We start from the raw sequence: 15,630 nt of genomic DNA on the forward strand, positions 1-15,630 counted from the left end.
TTGGCCAATGCACATCTTCAAACCATGAAGTAGTGTGTCATATTCTGATTCATTGTTGCTAGTTGAACTTGTTAGATTGACCTTGTCTTTCATGACCACCTCTCCACTTGGGTTGAGGAACATTAGCATCTCCCTTGCTTTTCCTGTGGCTTGTCAAAATGCTCCATCAAAGAATAAGGTAAAAACATTAGGAATACTTTTTGGTGGTGGCAATGGTAGGGCCTTTATTTTCGGAACCTTAATCTCTTTTTCATGCACCCTATAAGTGAGAATCCCTACCAATTGTGCACGCACACTATCTTCTACCTTGAAAGAGTATTGAAAGTCTTGCAGCTCCACAATCCACTTTAAGATCTTAGTACTAAGATTCATTTGAGATGACACCCAAGGGAACAAATTTTCTGCAGTGAGAATTACAAAAGGTTTTGGTAACATGTAGGATCTAAACTTTCTCACCACAAACATGAGAGAAAGCATCATGAGTTCTGCCTCCGTGTAGCCTCTCTCCAAAGCACTCATGACCCTACTTGCAAAGTAGATGGGTCGCATCTTGGTACTATGGGGATCTACTTGTAGAAAAATAGAACCAATTGTTTCTCTCCCAACTCTAAAGCTAACAAAGAATTTGTACTCCCAACATATAAGTGTTGGTAGTTCTGACAGAATGATTTTGATGTTACAAAAATACTCTTCAAACTCATCAGACCAAACAAAATCGACTTGTTGTGTCAATTTTTGTAAGGGGTGAAGTAACTCCGAGGCTAAGTGAATGAAGCGTGACATATACTTCACCTTTTGAATGAATGAGATGACCTCCTTAAGTCTCTTGGGTGATGGTAACTCAATAAGAGCTTTTGCCTTTGAAGGATCCACCTCAATACCTTTATAGGAAACCTTGTGACCAATCAAGATCACTTCATCCTCACCTATGTGGCATTTGTTGGGATTGAGTTGACCTGCCATGTCATAGAGTTTCTTCAAACCTTCTTCTACCCTCTATAGCTGTAATGATTTTGAGCTATAATTTAAAAAATCATCAATAAAACCCCTAATGGACTTTTGAAATAATGCTTGAAACACCATGTTCATGAAGTATTGGAAAGTTACAGGAGCATTTGTCAGGCCAAATGGCATGACTCTGAAAGCATAAGAACCCCACGGAGTGATGAAGGTTGTTTTCAATTGATCCTCTCATGCGATAGCTATTTGAAAGTTGCCTGAGTAGCCATCACACACAATGTACTTCTCATGCTAGCTACCTCATTTTGTATCTCATCCAAAAATAGGAGGGAAAAGTGATCTCTTTTTGTTACCTCATTCAGTAGACGATAATCCACACACACCCTCCACTTGCCATTTTTCTTGGGATTGACAGCAATGGGAGCCTATTGCTCGAAGATTTCTTACCTCCTTGAGTAAATCATGCTCCTTGATGAATCCTAACCTTCGTAGATTTTGAGCCTTAGGTGTGGCCTTTGGCTTTAGCTCGATCTTATGTTAAACATTATCTAGTCCACGCACGTCGGTGTAGTCTTTAGCAAAAATCTTAGGAAACTTTCTTAGCACACATTTGAACTTCTCTCTTTCATCCTTTGTAAGTGTGGTAGACAACATACTTTCTAACATTCCTTCATCTTTCAAATTTTGGTTCTCTTGAGTACCTACCTCTTTGAAGCCTTGAAAAGAGGTCTCTTGGTTTCTTGGCTAAACCTTACCCCCGTGACTTCAATGGAAAACTCCTCTTCTGTAGTGCTACTACTACCTTATTCTTCAAAAGTGTTGTCAGTCTAGTCTTGCTCCGTCTCACTTTGCAATGATTCTTCATGGAGATCCTCTTGACGTTGCTCCTTCCTGTCAAAGACAACCTTCTTATGATTGTCATTCCTGCAAATCAGCTTTCCACTTTCCCAATCCTGCAAAGCTCGCATTTTCATTAGCCATGGTCTTACTAGGATAAATGGATATCCACTTTGTTTTGTCGACATAACATAAAAATCCATTGCCTTCTTAATTCCAATGGCCTCCACAAAAACATTTTTACAAATGCTTACACACCGCCTCGCTATTGTTTTCCATCTTGACTTTGATTTCAGGTGTCTCATGGATTTGCATGCCTAGTCTTTGCATGAGTCCCTCTGTCATGATGCAAATTTGTGCAACCCCATACACTAGACCTTTCCTAACTAACCTTCCTTTGATGTATCAGTCTAGCATTGGTGTAATGTCCTCGTTCATTTTATCTTGTGCAATTTTTACAACAAGCACACTCTCTTTTACCTTTTGTCCTAGTGCTAACTTCTTTTGTTAAATCCCTCCTAACTTGTGGACATAATACAAGAAACTAAGGCCATGAGATATCAGGACCCTTACCTCTCAAGTCTTCCAACAAGTTGTATGGAGACATACAATGTGCAAGGGAGAAGTCTTGGAGGTTGATACGACGCTGAGTGCGCTTGGATTCCTTGGTCTCCTTCGCCTTCTTCTCTCGTCCATGGTCACTTTGTGACGTTACCCCTTCTTTCTCCTTATCTTTTCCACGGCCATGTTTGATGCCATTTACTTCCATGTCAATATCATTTGAATTTATCATTCTACTGCATGCACATTTAGATCTGGAAAAGGTGGAACTCCTTCACACTCCTCGTGGAGGTGGTCTTGCTCCATTTGACCTTTGTAGAAGCCGTAGTTGTTGACTAGTTCCTTCACCTACATTCATCACTAGGTAATTCAAGTTAAGTCTCCCTGGCTCCCCACGGGGCCAAGGACAATTATACATCCCATGTCCAGACTCTCCGCAATTCCAACATTGCAAGACTCTCCTGGGTCGTGGCTCTCGCTCCTCGGATTTCTTTGTTTGTCCCTTGGAACCTACAGCTTGTGTAAGGTGTATTGACAAGTTGCTTAAGGATTCATTTAGATTGTCAATCACCTCAACTGCTACCTCCGGAATCTCTACGGATGTTGATTCTTGCAATTTCCCCTTTGGTCTAGGACCCTCTATTGGAACCTCTCCTCTTAGACTCTTGAGTTTCCTATACTTCTCAACATCCCCAGTTTCAACTGCATCAAAGGTAGTAGGTGCACCCATCTCAACTTTTATCTTGAGTGTGGGAAAGAGACCGGCTATGAACCTCTCCTTCTTTAGGAACTTTGCACCGTCACCAGGGCTAGCAACATTTCTCACCCATACAGCCCAAAGACGTAGAAACTCTTGTTTATACATATAGTAGTCATCTAAGTCTTTTTGTTTGTGAAAAACAATGTCTTTCCATAGCTTTTGAGTGTTTTGGGAATCAAACAATTATCACTTGAAATGATCAACAACTTCGTTATAGTTTCCCATACCCTCTTGAGATAGAGAGTCAAACCAAGTGCTAGCATCCTTCCTCAAAACTACCTCAAACATTTCTAAGCGCTCCTCATCTCCTATCACTCTTTTTATGTGGCAAGCCATTTTGAAATTTTCTAGAAATAGCTCGACATCCTTGCTAGGCTCTCCAACGAAGAGGAGATATCCTGACATTTGGGGTTGGGCCTCCATTGAAATAGTTTCAAAGTGACAAACTGTTTTTTTTTAATTTCTTAAAAAGATTTACACTAATTTTTTTCTAAATTGCAATCTATTCTACAGCAAAATAAAAATATGCACATCAAATGATCTATGGGTGAAAGAATGACTGGGTGGTACACTTTTATGGGTTGAGTACTAGTTTTGAATATCTGCACTATTAGACGTGGCCCGCGGTAAAAATTTTGCTAATTAATTCTAAATTTGGCGCCAAACAGCTTTTTAGATTCTCCTCTTCAAGAGCTATCCAATGATATATCACACGCCTTGGGTTCTTCTATCTTTGTCAAACATATTACAGCTATTAATTTGCCAAATAGTGATGTCCCGGATACAGCTTTGGTGTCCACCCGGTCATGCTTTCACCCTTATGATAGTCAACAAGACGAGGCACGATGACAGGGTTTGGTGATGCGAGAATTTCTCCTACTCTTTGAGCACCAAACATAAACACCATAAGCTACTGAAAATAGAATTTTCTACTAATTGCAACGTTTATTCTAATGTGTGGAGTGAAATGGAAGGGAAAAACCTCTATTCCTGGGCCATTATCCATGGTCTATGCATGATCTAATGCTTAAAACAAAACAAAAATATAGCCTTCCAAACTAAGGTCATACCTAATGAGAGGCAAAATAAACCGATTACTGAAGCGTTTATCTTGGCTAACCTAAGAGGGCCCAAAATTCTTCGAATTACTCGTTGAAATTGCAACTTAGGACTAACAAATATTTATACCTTTTGCCTTGTAATGGGAATGAAATAATCATACAAATCCTTGTGATTCATGAAAACTACTTGATTAATCTAAAGATGAGTATTCACAACAACATACACCAGCCCTCCTCAGTGGGGGCACCAAAATTGAGGCGGTCTGGGGAGGGCAATGAGAGAGGCGACCTCTAAACACCCCTCAAGGCTTCCTTGCTGCTCAATTGGGGCCGGGGCAACCACAACCACAACACAACAACAAACCCACAACCAAACCCAAACAAGATAGGGGCACCACCTAGTTATAAGATGCGAACTAGGATGCAAGAGAGATTTTGTCACAACCAAGAGGAGGTGCAACAAAACGCACACAAGCAATGTCACACAAAGACACACACCAAATGGTGCAAGAGAGAGTCAGAGCAAAGAGAAGAAAGAGAGGAATGAAACTTGTGTAATACCTTGTTTGTGACTTGCAAATGGAGATGGTTCGTTATGATGCTATCGTAGAGCTTGTACAAAGAGAACTCAATGCTAATCATTGCCAACACATACACACTATCTTAGGGTGTGGGAGCCCTCTCACCACAATACCCTCTTACAATGGACACAAAATTGGCAATGAAAACACACACTACAAGAGGTTGTGTGCTCTTGTGACGCTGTTAGCGACGGAAATACACTGGGTTTTTATAACCCCCGGCGTCGCTAAAACCGTCGCTAATAGCGTCGCTACGAGAGTGTGGCTATATGCGTCACTATATAGAGACGGTCATAGTGACGGTTATAGCGACGTTTACACAAAAGTCTATAGCGACGCTGATAGCGACGCTCCAGAGCCATAAATAGCAACGGTTATAGCGACGCCCGAGAGAATTTTTTTTGGTGACAGGGCATTGAATGCCTTGCCACCCATCAACCATATTGTACTTGATTCACTTTTTTAAAAAAGTGCAAGGGTAGATAATAGACCCAAAATAGTCACCCACAACACGCATTGTTTGCAAAATTGACAAGTGTAAAATTGACAATTGTACACATCATAGGCAAAATGAATTGATTGGCAAATGTAATAATGACAATTGTACAACATCATAGGCATAAAGAATTGATTGGCAAAATGAACTGCGGTGACAAATGTAATAATATACATGGTTCAAAAAGACGTATAAAATCCGTCTCATGATACATAAGCTATGAGAAACCCTAAACTAATGCTATCTAGCTACGGCTAAACTGACGTCGTCTAGTCAGACGTCTCATCGCGTCCAAGCGGCGTATTTGTCGGATTCTGCAAAAAAAGACAATAAGACAGCTTTCAGTAAGTATAAACATATAACGACATTTATAAAACAATACAAAAATAAAAAAGAGTAAACCCTAATACTAACCATGCCGCCGCGAGAACTGAGAATGTCCATCAGGGCGTTTAAGCCCTTCCTGCCAGCGTACTCGCGCTCGTACGGTGTGGGATCACGTCCTGTCATCGACCACTGTCAAAACATACAAAGATTTCATTATGTTAGAATTAAAAAACTCATAAACCCTAAACTATCGAACATAAAGAGCAATGAGAAAACACTTACAAAATCGGCCTCAAATGATGCCCATCCACCGCTCCCCAAGTGGTGCGAGTTCCTTGCCTCTACTCGCGCTCTGGCTGCATCCTTTTGTTGCTTCCACTTGTCGGGATTCTCGCGCGCTGCTTTCTTTGCATTCTTCCAATCTTCTTTGGCCAGCCAATCTGGCCTGTTCCACCCATGCTTGATTGCTTTTTGCACTTCGGAACGCTTGTGTTTGCAGTATTCGCGCATTCGAATCTTCATCAGGTCTTCATTGAAGCGCTGATCCCGTGTTGGAACGGGAAACTCATCATGAAGTATGCTGATGACTCTGTTTTTTAAATCACTTGGTACTTCACTCCATTTGTTTAGTATGTAGTGTCTAAACAGCTGAGAGCAAATACCACGCATGCGCGAGATCACCTTCTTGCCGTCATCATCCATGATGATGCCACCGCTGAATTCGACGGAGTAAGGCAAGCCCTCTGGCCGGTGACGCGTGAACCTGGGTGTCCCGGCAGGGGTCTCTAGCGGCGTGTCGATGGGGGTACGGACGTCAGCTGTCTCCACCGGCGTCTGGGCCTCGAAGCGAGGAGTGTCGAGTGGGGTGGCTCCTGGCGGAGTAGGTAGAGGTGTGTAGCTGCTAGGAACAGTCAGCCGCGCAAAACCTGGCGTAGATGGCGATGCTGTGGCTGGTGTAGGGGCAGGCAAAGAAGGGGAGGGTAAAGAGCCTCCTCGAACACGAGGCGGTGTGGAGGCATCGGCGGCGGAATCCCCACAATAACCGCCACCGCCACCACTAGAGTGCCGGTGTCTAGACGAGTGTGAAGATCGTCTCGTCGACGCCAAAGCTTCGGAGCGCGCCGAATGCTCCGAAAGAGAGGGAGATGCGGATGGAGTAGGAACGCGCGATGATGCGCCAGAGCGGTGACGCTCCACGTACCACTGTCTCTTCTGCGGTGACAAAGAAGAAAGAAACTCCTCATCATCCATACCTGCATTAAACACACGAATATTTAAACTTAATATTGAATGAATAGAGTAGACAATGACGCAAAGACCATTAAATACAATGACGTAATGACGCATATAAATACAATGACGCAATGAATTGAGTGATAGAAGAGGCAAGTCGAAAACTCAGAATTTTCAATCCACTTTTGTGAAATCCACTTTTGCATCACTGGATTGTGAAGCATGCAAAATCGGTTGATTTTAGCCTCTAGATCTTCCGTCATCTTCTTCTCAACACCGAGATTGCACATGACAATCCCAGATATGCGATCATCATCTATGGTTCGCCATAGCGTGTCCCAGGCTTTATCAAATCCGTCTAAACACTCTCCAATGTACACTAGGGACTCTGATACCAACCAACCTTCTGCCATGCTACCCTCCGGACGTGCCTTTTGACGCACATATCCCTTAAGCGTTTTCATGAAACGTTCTAAGAAGACCATCCATCTGGAATGAACTGTGCCAGCTATTTCCACCTCATCAACTATGTGCACAAGAAGATGCACCTGAATGGTTAGCATGGTAGTAGGAAAATGTTTCTCAAACATGCACACAAGCTCCGCAGCATTTAGTTTGGCGAATGGTATGGAGTCTACGTTGATCTCCTTTTGTGAGATCCATTGCACCAGCTTTGCAAGCTTGTAGATTTTGTTACGGATGTCGAGAGACAAACATCCCTCAATGACAACCGGTAAAATAAATTGTAAAGTATGTGCAGCAATGATATTAAAGTCCACATTTTATGCAATGATATTAAAGTCCACTATGAACATACCAAACACATTTTATGCCAATCGTGTGACTTCAAACCGGTAAGATTTCCTTCTTTAGTAAATTACGTTCGGAGCGAGTGCATTACGCCAGTGGGGGTCCGCAAAGATCGAATGGTCTCTTTTACTTTGCGTTCTTGGGCTCCTGTGAAAATCCATGGTGCTTTAGGGAGTTTTATCGATCCATCAGACGTTGTTTGCGGCCAATATTGCTCCATACAATCCACATTTCTAAGGTCAACTTTGGCTCCCAAAGTATCTTTCTTGCTGGTCAGATGGTCCCATAGTAGATTACCCACATTCTTGAATATGTGCATTGGATTGAGCAAGTGATTGAACTTCGTAGATTTGCTTCTTCAGTGAGGGCGCCCTACGTGCATTCAGTCTAGGTCCACATGTGAAACATGCTCTATATCCGCTTGTTTGAAGCCCTGCATGTATACACATGATAATAGATCAACTATGGGAAAAAACAAGATTTACAGTGTCTGAGTGAGGAGTGTCAATAGATCACCTGAGCATTCTGTTAGCCCGGGATAGTCATGCATGGTCCACATTAGAATGCCTCTGATCAAAGCATTCCGTCGTCTTGTGTGTCAGCTCATATCCACCACCTCTATGCCAATCCACAATTGTTGTAGCTCTTCCAATAGTGGACGAAGATACACATCCATATTCTCCACTTTATATCGCCCTGGCACAATCAAGCTTAGCCATAGGTGCCCCTTCTTCGTAGTCAACCACGGGGGAATGTTGTAGTTGACGATGACAACGGGCCATACACTGTAAGATGTTGATCTTTGACCAAATGGATTTACGCCATCCATAGCCAGGCCTAAGCGCAAATTTCGAGCTTCCCTTGCAAAATCCGACCATGTTCCATCTATATGTTTCCAGGCTGCACAATCTGCAAGAATTCGTAGCACACCATCCGAAGATTTATTCTCCTCATGCCATGATGCTAGGGCGGCCATGGACTTACATTCGAAGAAATGCTTGATGCGAGGAAGCAGAGGAAAATATGGCAAAACCTTTTGTGGAATTTTTGTCCCGTGGAGATCTACTCGATATCTTTTGGAATCACATTTCGGACACTTCTCCATGTCTATGTATTCGCCTCTGAAAAGAATGCAGTCATTAGGACAAGCGTGGATAGAATTGTAATCCATCCCCAAGTTTTGCAAAATCTTTCTTGCTTCATCTCGGGAATCTGGCATCACATTGTCAGCTGGTAGTATGTGCTCTTTAAGCAATCTACACAACATAAAAATACGATACAGTCGTGTAAAAATCTATCAGATCATTATACATTTAGAGTTTTATTAAAGTAAACTAATTGTAATAGATCACCTGAAAAGAACTGTGACGCTAGTGTCACTCCATCCAAACTTTGCCTGCATGTTGAGAAGAACCAGGAGTGCTTTCAATCTAGACATACGTGCTCCATTATACAATGGCGTATCGGCTTCACTTTTCATATCATCATAGATAAGCCTTTCTGAATCCATGATCGTCTCGATCATTTCATCAATCTCGGGCTCAAACATTGCCTCGTTGGGAATGTGCTCTGCATGATCATCCCCCGAGCTGTCAGAGGCTACATCTTGTGGCCTCACATATGCTGCTTGACCAATGCGCCTGCGAACACGTCTATTGGGTTGCAAGATTGCTGCTTGTTGGCCAGCGTCAGAGTCCGACGAGTTATAATTGGCAACAACTCGATCTATAATAGATGGATTGAACTCTCCAAATTCGCGAATGTGCTGCAAAGAAACACGTCTTGTCCGTCGCACAGCATGCTTGCATTGATTACAAGGATATAAGACCCTCGTTGAGAGATAGGTGTTTCGGTTGGACGGTCCCACATCCTCGTCACTACTCATAATGAGGATAAAAATCTTATAACCGGGACAACAAATTTAATATTCTATTGGCATTCTTCGTCTTATCTCTCTCTCTCTCTCTCTCTCTCTCTCTCTCTACCTCACATTCTCTAGTCATGTCCAATCCCCGCACACCTCGGTCTAGAGGTGCACGGAGATCAGAACCACCGGGTTATAATCTCGTCTTTATTGGTCAATACCTATATTTGTGGGTACAAGAAATCTACAGACCCACGTCTACATGATACTGCATGTAGTGGACAAAACCCCTTTGCCTCTTCTCTAGCTGTAGCACTTCACAGCATCTTAACATCTTTTCACAGTAGATCTTTTCACTGTTCGTCTAACTCTAAATCCTAAACCTTAAGTAATTCTTGCGTGGACTCGATCTAACGTAAATAAGCGTAAATCTAAATAAACGTAAATCTAACTAAAAATAAACCTAAATCTAATTTAACGTAAGTCTACATCTAACCTAATCTTTAACGTCTTTCGGGATAGTTTCCTACGACATTAAAACTCTCTTCTTCTTGTGTGTGTGTGTGTGTGTGTGTGTGTGTGTGTGTGTGTGTGTGTCAGGGTAAACCTAAATCAACCTAAGTCTAATCTAATATAACATAAATCTAAATCTAACGTAAATTATGTTATATTAAAAACAAAGAACTAAACTAACAGGGATTATAAGAATCTTAAAACTGATTTAACACATAATTTTTCACCTAACTCGGCAAGAGTTGGCATTCTCATCACTAAAGATGTGAGAGTTAACTTTCGGCGGTGACGCTGCCTCATCTCCATCCACATCTGACAACAGCAATTGTCCCTTTGGACCGTTCTTGCTCTTGTTACTAACTTTGAAGTTGCTGTTGAATGACTACAGGTTGTCTAGATGGTCATTGTCGGGGATGTAGTGACTCTTGCCGCCCTGAAGATCCACCTTCTTCCCTATCTTCTGAAGACATTTCACCAGTACTTTTGGATCGACGGAGCCCACCATGAGTGAAGGCAGCAATACCCTATATTCCATTGAGGGCTTTCTTCACCCGCTTCATGCAGGCATCGCAGTCTATGGAGACCTAAATCTAATCTAATATAACAAAAATCTAAATCTAGCATAAATAAACGTAAATCTAACTAAAAATAAACCTAGATCTAATCTAATTTAACTTAAATAAACCTAAATCTAATTTAACGTAAGTCTACATCTAACCTAATCTTTAACGTCTTTTATGATAGTTTCCTACGACGTTATAACTCTCTTCTTCTTGTGTGTGTGCGCGTGTGTGGCAATAAAAAGAGATAAATGGTATACCCTTTCTATCACCCATGCCAAGTATGATAGATTGGTTATGCCATTTCCCTCTTGAATAATAGGTCTTGAGTTCAACTCCTCGTCGGCTAGATCTTTAGGTCTTTTAATTTTAATTAGTTTCCTACGACGTTAAATTCTCTTTCTCTCTCAATGTGTGTGCGTTTTTTTGTTTATGCATGTTTTCTCTCTCTTTTCCTCTCTCAATGTGTGCGTTTTTTGTTTATGCATGTTATCTCTCTCTTTTCCTCTCTCAATGTGTGCGTTTTTTGTTTATGCATGCTCTCTCTCTCTTTTCCTCTCTCAATGTGTGTGTGCATTCTTTGTTTATGTATGTGTGTGTGCGTTTTTGTTTATGTTTGTACTCTTTCTCTCTCTCTCTCTCTCTCTCTCTCTCTCTCTCTCTCAAAAACACTATGTGTGTGTGTGTGTGTGTGTGTGTGTGTGTGAGAGAGAGAGAGAGAGAGAGAGAGAGAGAGAGAGGGAGAGAGAGAAAGAGGGGAAGGGAACATGAGAGTGAGGAGAGGGAAGGAGCATACCTGGCTCTCCTTCCTCTCCTCGTGTGTGTGTGTGTGTGTGTGTGTGTGTGTGTGTGTGTGTGTGTGTGTATATGTGTGTGAGTGTGTGTGTGTGTGGAGAAGAAAGAGAGAGAGAGAGAGAGAGAGAGAGAGAGAGAGAGAAGGAGAGCGTTACCTGCTCCTTGCTTGAGAGCGCCGAAAAACTCAGATTTGAGATCTGAGTTTTTGGACGCTCTCTATTATTTTTTTTAGCCCAGCCGGCGTCGCTATGAGCGTCGCAAATTTGTGACGCTCATAGCGACGCTGGGATTTTTTTTTTTTTTGAGCGTGGCTGTGTGAGCGTCGCTAATATGAATAGCCTCTTGTAGTGACACTAAAACACTTTCTTAAACAAGGTCTAATGATAGAAATTTAAAATACACAAGCCACCTTCAATTCACCAAACCATATTGCACAAGTGGAAGGAGGAAGATTTGAACGTCAAATCACACCTTTGATGCACCAAATCTCAATTTATTGATGATGGAGGAACATATACAATAGTAGTTTTGAGATTTTGAACTCATGCTCTCGCACTTGCAATGTGTAGCTTGAAAGCTTCTCTCACACCAAAAGTGAAGCTCACAAAGTGGTTGCTACGCCTAAGTCTCTCCTCATGCATAGAGTGTTGGGGTGCTATGTGAGATATTGGAGATAATTTTACAACAAGGAGAGGAGCCTATTTATAGGTTGATGACCTCTCATTAAGATTATTGGAAATTCTAATTTATAAGCTAACAAATCAAGATTATGATTTTTTTTAATATCAAAACATTGCGGGCCTTCTTTGTCTGCTTGGGTCATGGATGTGGGCTCAAAAGAGAGCATTATTGATGGTGGGTAAGGTAAAAGTAGATCTTTCAGAAAGGGTGGGGGGAGAGAGAGAGAGAGAGAGAGAGAGAGAGAGAGAGAGAGAGTTACTATGCACATGTCTTGAGGTGAGGTGTCTTTTATGGTTACGTCAATGACTATTTTATGTTAGTATGTTAGTGGTTAGTGTTAGTAGTTTTTAGTTAGGTCAATGACTATTTTATGTTAGTATGTTATTGGTTAGTGTTAGTAGTTTTTAGTTAGTAGGATGGCGTAAAATTACATGGCATATGCACTCAAGGTGCATCGCATGATTTATACAACGATAAAAAGTAAGAGAAGGATGAGAATATACACAATTTGATAGAAACCACAAGATGGAAAGGGCATTTTCCACCTATCTCCTCCAGTGAATGAATCGGTTGTAGAACTCTGTCGGTGTAGTTCTTGTGACCATGGAAAGGTTGCATTTTCCATGATTAAACTCCTCCTTCGGTAGATCTTGAGCTTGGTTATTTTTTAATTTTTCTCTTTTTGTGAAAGGATGACGAGGTTATGGTAATATGAGTTTGATTCTAGAGAGAGAAATTGAGCTATATGTGTATAGAGATGATAATTTTGAGCTATGGAGTAAGGGAGAGATGGGAATGGTGAAGAGGATAAAAGAAGACATGAAAGTTGCAGGTTTGAGTGAGGGATGGAGAGGAATGTGTGTGTGTGTGTGTGGAAGTAGGAAAGGAGGTGAGAGAAGATTATGGGTTACTTTGAGAAAAGTGGGCAGACTAGGGTCCACTGAAAAAATCCTATCTCACCGGTGGTAGTTCCAACGATTATCAAAATGTTTGAGGTGATTATTCAACTCTTGATCCACATTTTGTCTTCTAATCACCGCTTCAAATTCAAATTGGAGATGGATATAAAAAACCCCACCAAAAAGTCTATTTTTCTTCACAAAAAAGCCTTCAGTAACCCCCTTCTTGTTGAATTTGCATAAAATTCCAAAGGTGAGCCCCTCCTTGCATTAGAGCATGAAATAATTGATTCTTAGGGGTTTGAAAATATGCATGGCTATGGATTATGCATAAATATAATATATGGACATGATGGAGAAAACAAGCTAGTATATATAAACAATTCATGGAATCTAGAATAGTGTGAGCTATATATATATGAAAATATAGGGAATCAAATGAGGAGGGCAATCATTTGTTTCTATTTATGTATATTTATTTATAAGAGGTAAGGGAACATACCTGTAGAAAGTAGGAGTTTAGTGAAAAGCAATGATTGATGGTGGAAGGTTTTTTTTTTGAGGTTTTTCCTTGGAGTGGATTCACAAAAAAAATAAAATAAGCTTGCATGAAAATATATCTATATGAAATTTAAAGAGTGTGCAAAATGGTAAGAAAAATTTATGATAATGTTGAATCAATGTAAATAGCATACATAGGCAAATAATCCACACCTAAGTAGAAATTTCAAATAAATATTTAAATAATTATAAAAATTCTAATATTTAGGACCTATATATAATGAAATATTTATAAAAAAATGGGCCATAATATATATATATATATATATATATATATATTATTTTTTATTTTGTTGGGTCAACTAGCCGAATGACTAGCTAGCTGAGGGTTTTAAGGAGATTTGGAAAAAGTTCCCTAACTCACACATGCCTATGTACAATGGAAAGGTAGGGATAGCCACAGTGTTTGGGTGATTTTCGTACGGTGAGGTAGCTCACTATGGCAATTAGAGAGAAACAAAAAAAGGCTATCCCTATGAAGAAGAATAGGGAGCCAAAACCCTCATGGAGGAATAGTATGTAAGGGTAGAAAGCAACCAAGTCAGTAGACCGACAGGAAGGGAGAAGAAGCAAGACAACTTGATGGCCATGAGCAAAACAACCATGGTGGGCAGCCACAAGTCGACATAACTAACACACTTGGTCGAAGGGGGCATGTTCAAACTCTAATCCGAGGTCCAAAAGGGGAAGATAGCCAAGCACAGTACCTTACTATATCTTATCAAAGGATTCATCAAATTCTACGCTAAAGCAGGGCGGGTTTTTTCATGACTTTTGTCATTGTACATCTATTTTTGAAAGATTTATACCCCCCAGTTTGTGTCAATCTTTCCTCTTGCTCTTGAGCACAGTTGTTTGTCGGCGTATAAGTGTTTGAGAGGGCGTGGTGCATGTCAAAGATTTGGCAAGGCTCTTGTGTTGATTGATTTGGGAAGGATATATCTTTGCGGGAGGGCATTGTCGAGGATTAAAAAGGTGAATTCATGTTGATATGCCTAGTTGTTGATCGCATACAATTAGGGATTGTTGGGTATGGGCATGGGCAATAGTTGTTAGCTAATCGGGTCTTCGTGTGTATGTTAAATAGGGGATAGGGGTGGGCGAAATCATTGGTCTATAGAGAGGCAATCATATTATGTGTTGGGTGTTTTCCAACTTCTCCCTTTCCATTGGGATTAGTTTTGCAACAATGTCTGCTTGGATATGGTAATTGAAGCATTGGGTTTGGGTCCTCGATACTACTACGTGATGAGATCAATGTATCATGGGTTCTCCAAGGAAGTCTATTTGCTTGTAGAGTTTTTTCCTCATCAAAAGATATATCTTTACCCTCACTTTGGTTTACCTCTTAGAAGGCCCTTTAACTTCTCACCTCATACTCAAGAGATCAGTGCAGCAATTTCACAACAAATTCATCTTATGGCTGAAAGGCCTAATATGTATCCCCCTTGTGATAGTTGGTTTTGTGATCATCTGACAGACAGGCTTATTGACTTGTAAAAAATCCATCTTTGTTACAAGTTTGTCGTTTATTAAGATCTTTGTTCTTGTCTTAAATCCTTCTTTCTCTGATTTCTCTTTACAAATGCAATTAAATTTTTTCTTAGCTTCTTATGTCTGGTATTTTGTATAATCCCTTGAGAGAAATACAAATATAGATAGCTTAGTTACAAAGGATATTACTAATCTTGCTACTATGTAGCAAAAATAGTCGTATTACAAAAGGTAGCATTACCTGAGTGATACAAAAAGGTAAATAGATAGAGTTTGTTTTCATCAATTACATTGGCTAGGGAAGATTAAAATGGTCACAAAAGGAGAAATCTCATTACAAAAAGATCAGGAAATTGAGGAATTTAAGATGTTCGTGGTATTCCTAGGAAGTACCTTCAATGGGATAGCCCTCCCACTATACCAAAAAACCTCCTAAACTATTCTCTATGTAGCAACTTCGACTCCTTCCTGTCTAAAATTTTCCGTCGTTCCCTCCTCATACTCTTCCTTAGCCTCTATAATGGGAGATTACTAATTATGGTCAATAGCATTCAAGGAAGCATAGACATTGGCTTGCTCATCTATCTCATCCTTTACTGAGACAAAGTTTATTGTTACTGATCTAGGTGGATTCCGG

Source organism: Adiantum capillus-veneris, chromosome 2 (assembly GCF_014529385.1).
Source record: "Adiantum capillus-veneris isolate H3 chromosome 2, ASM1452938v2, whole genome shotgun sequence".
Lineage (NCBI taxonomy): Eukaryota > Viridiplantae > Streptophyta > Polypodiopsida > Polypodiales > Pteridaceae > Adiantum > Adiantum capillus-veneris.